At 34.9% G+C, this 7,519-nt stretch overlaps 1 pseudogene; it reads left to right on the forward strand.

Annotated features, from left to right (window-relative positions):
• The first annotated feature begins 6,534 nt into the window (after window positions 1–6,534).
• On the forward strand, window positions 6,535–7,195 carry LOC124960284 (ras-related protein Rab-5C-like; annotated as a pseudogene).
• The last annotated feature ends 324 nt before the right edge of the window (window positions 7,196–7,519 follow it).

Here is a 7,519-nt window from a genome sequence, read left to right on the forward strand (position 1 = left end):
ATATGTAAGAATTTGTGAATTGTGACAATATAGTATGTTATATTTTTACTTACAATTATGTAATAAATATTTCTGATGTGAATACATAATTATAATGCTAACATTATTTTTCATATGTATATAACTATAATTGAAATAGTCAATCTTTTATTTTGAGCACTCATAAAATATTTTGTTTTCACTATCGAAAGCAAAACTTTGATGATAAAATTTTATAATTGCGTTCATGGAAATCCAATTGTTATGTTAATATGTTATAAAGTTTCAAAAGAGTTTCATTTGAGGAGGATGCAAAAGAGGATATTTTAAGAATGTACTTAAATTTCAAATTCTTGATTGTTTTCTTTGCTGTGAAGAAACTTTTTAGTTTGATTCAATCCCATTTGTTGATTTTTGATTCTACTTCTTGTGCTTTAGGAGTCTTGTTAAGGCAGTCAGTTCCTAAGCTGACATGATTTGGGCCTACTTTTTCTTCTATTAGGCACAGGTTCTCTGGTCTAATGCCAATGAGAGAAAATCTTTGCCTCTTGCACTTTAGATAGGATATATAAATAACTCAAAAGATTTTAAACCAAATAACCCAATTAATGGATGGGTAAAGGAACTGCATGGCCACTCCACAGAAGAAGAATTACAATGGGTCAACAAATATATGAAATATGTTCAACATATCTAGGAGTTAGAGAAATGCAAATTAAAACTACACTGAGATTTCATCTCACTCCAGTCAGAATGGCATTTATCAAAAATGCAACTAACAATAAATGTTGGCAAGGATGTGGGGAAAAAGGTACACTCATAAATTGCAGGTGGGATTGCAATATGGGGCAACCATTCTGGAAAGCAGTACACAGATTCCTCAGAAAACTTGGAATGGCACCACCATTTGACCCAGTTATTCTACTCCTTTATATATACCCAAAGGGCTTAAACTCAGCATACTACAGTGACACAGCCATATCAGTGTTTATAACAGTTGAATACACAATAACTAAACTATGGAACTAGCCTAGGTACTCTTCGACCGATGGGAAAATTTGGTATATATACACGATGTAATACTACTCGGTAATAAAAAGAAATAAAATTATGCCATTTGCTGGTTATTGGATGAAGTTGGAGAATATCATGCTAAGTGAGATAAGCCAATTCAAAAAAAAACCAAAGGATGAATGTCCTCTCTGATAAACCCATACTAACTCACAATATGTGGGGCTGGTAGGGAAGAATAGAAGTACTTTGAATTAGACAAAGAGGAATGAAGGGAAGGGACAGAGAATGGAAATAAGAAAGATAGTAGAATGAACCAGATATCACTTTCTCATGTGCACATGTTTACATGACCAATGTAATTCTACATCATGTAAAATCAGACAAGTGAGAAGTTATACACCATATATGTATACATGTTAAAATATATTCTGTCATGTATAACTAATAAGAAAAAGAATGTACTGTAAACTTAATTTTAGGGCAGTTTTAGAATCAAAGGAAAATTGAGCAGTAAGTATAGACCTCCTATAAATTTCTTCCTTTATACTCTTGCAATCTTCTCTAATATTGGCATCTCACACCACAATGGTACATTTGTAACATGAACCATTGTCACTCAAGTCTAGAATTTTCATAAGGGTTTGTCTTGTGTGTTCTGTGGGTTTGACAAATGAGTACTGATGTGTTCACCATTATTGTATCATACAGAATAGATTCAATGCCCTGAATGTCCAGTGTGGTCCACCTATTCTTCCCTTTCCCCAAACCTCTGGAATAACTAATCTTTGTGCTATCTCCATAGTTTTTTCTTTTCCAGAATACCAAGTAGTCAGGATCATAGAGCACATAGCCTTAACAGATCGACTTTTTCTAGTAATAGGCATTTAAATTTTGTCCATATCTTTTGATGGATCGAAGATACATCTCTTCTTAGCACTTAATTATATTCCTTTGTCTAAATATAACATTATTTGTTCATTAATTTACTTGCTGAAGAACATCTTGTTTACATCCAAGTTTTGACAATTTACAGATATTGCTATTGTACACATTTGGATGCAGGTTTTCATGTAAGTATAAGTTTTTAACTCTCTTGGGTAAATCCCAATAAAAATTATTACTAAATTTTATTATAAAAGCATGTTCAGTATTGTAAGAATTTTAAAACTCTCTTCCAAAGTGACTGTACTATTTTAGAGTTTTATGACAATAGTGATTACTTTTGCTTCACTTACCACATAACTTTTAGGTTTGTGTTTTGGTTTTTGCTTCTTCTTCATAGATGCATAGTGATGTCCAATTATTTTAATTTGCAATCCCATGATAACATATGATGTTGACTATTCTTTCTTATGCTAATTTGTATATTCTTAGCTGAGGTGTCTCTTCAAATATTTTGTGTATCTTTTAATTTTGTTATGCTTATTTTTGAACTTCCAGATTTATTTGCATATTTTAGATAACAGTCCTTTATCAGATTTATATTTTGCAAACATTTCTCCTTATCTGTGGCTTGTACTTTCATTCTTTTGACAGTGTTTTTCACCAATATGAAGTTTTGTTTTGTTTTCATTTAAATGATGATGAGCTTGTTAATGATTTATTGCATGTATTGTAACTTTGGTATTGTATCTTGTAGGCGTTTCTGCCATGCCCTGCATAGATAAGAAAAGAGTTAACTGCCAGAGGATGATGTTGGCTATAAATCAATTATGAATAAACTTATCTAATCAATAAATACACAAGAGCCAATACTCTTTTTAAATGAAAGGGGGTGTGGCAGATCAGGCCATACCAGATCTGGCTTCTAACAACATGGAATAGCCCACCAGTCCTTTATTTATAGTCACAAAGGTAAAGTGGCCTGGAACTGGAGGAGCTGCTTCTGTGATTAACAGGATTGGTGGAGTTAGGGGAGTCAATTTGCTCAGGGAAACTATCATAGAACCAGACAGGGAACCACTCCCACACAGTGCCACATACTGCCCGGGGCTCTGGGACAGTCCTTAGTGGCTGCCAGTTCCTAAGAGTCAGGCCTCTGGTTTCCATGGTTAAACCACATCTAATTCTGCTAGATAAGAAGGGCTCCTCACAGTATTTAAAATGTTATTGCCAAATTTTGAATCATCTCAATTTTCTCCTCTGTGATCTTCTAGAAATTTTAGAGTTTCTTTTTACATTTAGGTCTATAATCCTTTCTGTGTTAATTTTCGTAAAGTGTGTAAGTTCTGTGTCTAGATTTATTTATTTTTGTGCAAATGTCCAGTTATTCAATTACTTGAAAAGGCTAATGTTTGATGAATGAATTACCTTTGATCCTTTGTCAAAGATCAGAAGACTATATTCCAGTGAGTTTGTTTCTGGGTTCTCTGTTCTGTCTTATTAATCCAACTATTCTTTCTTACAGCAATACCATACTGCCTTGACTACTGCAGATCCATAATATGTCTTGAAGTTGTGAATTCATGTTGTCAATTTGAATCTTTTATCTTTCCAAAACAACTTTATAATCAGCTTGTCAGTAACCACAAAATAATATTTTGGTATTTTATTGCAATGGCATTGAATTTAAAATTCAATTTCAGAAGAACTGATTTCTTAGCAATATTGAGTCTTTTAACCATGAATGTGGAATATTTCTCCACTGATTCAGTTCTCTGAATTATTTCATTAGATGCAATTTCTCCCATAGAGACCTTGGATACATTTTATTGCATTTTGTGGGTGCTAGTGTAAATACTATTGTTTTTAATCTCAGTTTTCACTTTTTTCCTTAAAATATAGGAAATAATGCACTTTCGAATATTAACCTCATATTTTCCAACTTTGTTATAATTGCCTACTAGCTCCATTATTATTATTGTTGGTTTTATGATTTTTATACATAGACAATTATGTCACCTGCAAAGTTTTATTCTTACTAGTTATTTCGTTATTTGTCCTAATCTTTAGCTAGGATGAGATAAGATGCTGAAAACCAATATTGAAAGAGTACATTCTTACTTTATTTCTAAGCAAAAGGTTTTTAACTTTCTCAAAGTTCTTGTTTAACTTGATAGTGTTTTTTAATCCTAAAATAGAGACCCAGACATTTTCAATCCATTTTAATTTTCTGATTTACCAGTGAATTTAAGCATATTGATATATCTATATTTACATTTTATATACATATTTTGGTGAATTTTTCAAATTTCATTTCTTTACTTTTTATTGGTAGCCAGAGGACTTTTGTGAATCACTAAAAATACATTTGAAAATCAATATATACTTTTTTCAGTAATTTTAATGACTACTGACATTATTAAGACAAAAATTTAAAAACCCATAATTTTACTGCTTAGAATAACCATTTTCAATATTCACATATATGCACTATTTTAACATTTAAATTATATCATATATATTCCATATAACCTAATTTTATATGCAAATATGGGGCAACTAAAAAAATCTCAAATATTCATGAATCATTTAAATTTTAAAACAAATTTTTCCCTAGTGATAAATTATATTATAAAAATTTAATTATGAAAACTGGGATATTTTACCACTTAAACTTACTTTAGCATTTTTTTTGTATCAGGAATTGAACTCAGGGGCACTCAACCACTTATTCACATTCCCAGCCCATTTTGTTTTTATTTAGAGACAGTATCTCACTCAGTGGCTCAGCATCTCCCCATTGCTGAGATTGGTTTTAAACTCATGATCCTTCTGCCTCATCCTCTCCCAACACTGGGATTACAGGCATGTGCCACTGCACCCAGTTTAGGCATAATTAAGTATATAATTGATTAAAAACAATCAGTGAATTAGATATTAACTATCTATTTCTAAAAAAAATCCATAATAAAGTACAACACTTCTTCAATTCAGTAATTTATATCAATTTTAAAGATGAATCCTAAGTAAGAATTTTCTGTTCCAGACATAATGTCTAGTCAATAATGGGCATTTGAAAAGCGGACAAATAATTTAATAAGCAATAAATTAATTGCTGGAGAATTGATACATTCTCATTAAAATTCAGGACTACCTAACCTCTATCACTAAACTAATAAACTACATTTTAACATTGCACTGATGGAGTAGGTTAAGACTAATATGGGTATAAAGAACAGAACGTAGTAGTCAACACTATCATTATTTGCTCATGTGAAAATTATTTGAAAAATCCAAGGAAATGACTGAAAACTATTAGAATTATAGATTTCTATATGTGAGCATATATATGAATATATACCAATTAATAAAAATTAACAAGAGAATATATATGAATATATACCAATTAATAAAAATTAACCAAATAGAGATGACAATAACAAAGAAAAGCTTAAGTAGTTAAAACTATTATAAAGTAATAAATATTAAGTATTACAAAACACTTGAAATAAAGTTAAGAATGAGCAAGGTAGTCAATAAGAGTCTACTTAAGAGAGAAATTGTGACAATGAAGACTTGTATAAATGTCTTCCTTGATAGAAACATCGATTATACTGAAACGCATCTGAGGGTCCTGATATCATCTGTGAATCATGAGTAACTTTAGGCTATTTCTGTGCTCCACCTTTATTAACATAAACATAAGCATGGATGACAAATTGTTGCATTTCAGTTTGAAACCTAAGTTACCTCCTGTTGAAGTCTGAGCTAACCTACTTTTGCCTACACAAGAAGCTGATATAAATTTTGTTTTACTGTGTAGTCAGGGCAACATTTCTATCCATCTTTTTCCACCAAAGTCATACCCATCTCCACCTTGATACTCAGTTGGCCATGAAGAAAACATATTAATATAGGAGCAAGTCTTCAGGTCAGAGAGAGAGAGAGGGAGAGAGAGGTAGAAATAAGAAAGAGAAGACACAAACTCTGTCACAATCTTTGAACTTGAGTCAACTTCATGCTTCACCTACCATTTATTTAAAAATCCCGATTTTCTTTTCATCCCCTAATTAAAACATTTATACTAAGCAGTTTTCTTTTTCTTACTTGCTTCCTGTTGGAATTTCACCTGAAAGAGGTTCTAAGTTGAAATCACAGAATGAAAGGATAGAGTTATGCCCCCACTTCCCCTGAACCTGTAGGAGACATTATCTTTGTCATAGGGTTCATATTTAATTTTAATTCCATAAGGGCACACAGTAGATATTTATAAAGGATAGTTTAAATTAAACAGAAGTGTATAATAACACGAATATCACATTGGGAACTTACATGAATCAGTCTTCTTCATTTCTCTAGACAACTGCATGAAAACACAAACAACTTAACCATATCATCTTCACAAAATGAGGGCACTAGTAGAACTTGCCTCTTACTGCTATGATACACATTAAAGGACTTATTATCATCATTAAGAAAAGGAAGATATTGGGAAGTGGAGGCTGGAGACTGGGACACATCTGGCGGAAGAGGATTGGAGTCTGTACGAGCCCTGGCCCCAAGTAACGTCACCACCCCGTAGCCGCATTGGAGGCCTCTCCCTACTAAGTGCCTCTTTGTGTAGCACTGGCCCCCACCCCCACTCTCACTGGTACCATTACAGCAGGACCGGCCATGGCGGGTTGGGGAGGAGCAGAACGACTCAACCGACTAGCGGCTGGGAACAAGATTTCAGTTGTAGCTGGTCCTGCTTGGGGAGTCTGCAGTGGGCAAATCCAGTCTCGTCCTCCGCTGTGTCAAGGGACAATTCCGTGAGTACCAGGAGAGCACGATCGAAGCGGCCTTCCTTACACAGACTGTCTGCTTGGATGACACAAAAGTCAAGTTTGAGATCTGGGACACAGCTGGACAGGAGCGGTATCACAGCCTGGCACCATGTACTACCCCGCGGCCCAGGCTGCCATCGTGGTCTCTGACATAACCAACACAGTTACATTTGCATGGGCCAAGAACTGGGTGAAGGAGTTACAGAGGCAGGCCAGCCCCAACATCGTCATTGCACTCGCGGGTAACAAGGCAGACCTGGCCAGCAAGAGAGCCATGGAGTTCCAGGAAGCACAGGCCTATGCAGATGACATGTTTGCTGTTCATGGAGACATCAGCAAAGATTGCAATGAACATGAATGAAATTTTCATGGCAATAGCTAAGAAGCTTCCCAAGAATGAACCTCAGAATGCAGCCGGTGCTCCAGGCCAGAACCAAGTAATGGACCTCCAGAAGAACAACCCAGCCAGCTGGAGCCAGTGCTGCAGCAATTGAGCCACCCTTGCCTGCCACTGCCCCCACCTCCACCTGAATGACCCGACTGGAATCCACTCTAACCTATCTCACTTAAAGACTCGCACCACCACCGGGGGCAGGGGTGGGGCCCATCATGATTTCTCTGAATAACTTTGATCCTAGGCTGAAGGGAGTTATTCCACCTGCACTTTTCTGTACAAATACTAATTCAATTTTAAGTCTTAAGTCACTTTTTAAATATATATGATCTGCTCTTCCCACTTCCCCCCTTTCCACTGTACTCTCCCCTTTGTCCTTTGCTGGTAGTAGCCACATGCTCCAGCCCCTTCCCCTTGTCTGTGG

The sequence above is a fragment of the Sciurus carolinensis genome, chromosome 11 (assembly GCF_902686445.1).
Source record: "Sciurus carolinensis chromosome 11, mSciCar1.2, whole genome shotgun sequence".
NCBI classification, from domain to species: Eukaryota; Metazoa; Chordata; class Mammalia; order Rodentia; family Sciuridae; genus Sciurus; species Sciurus carolinensis.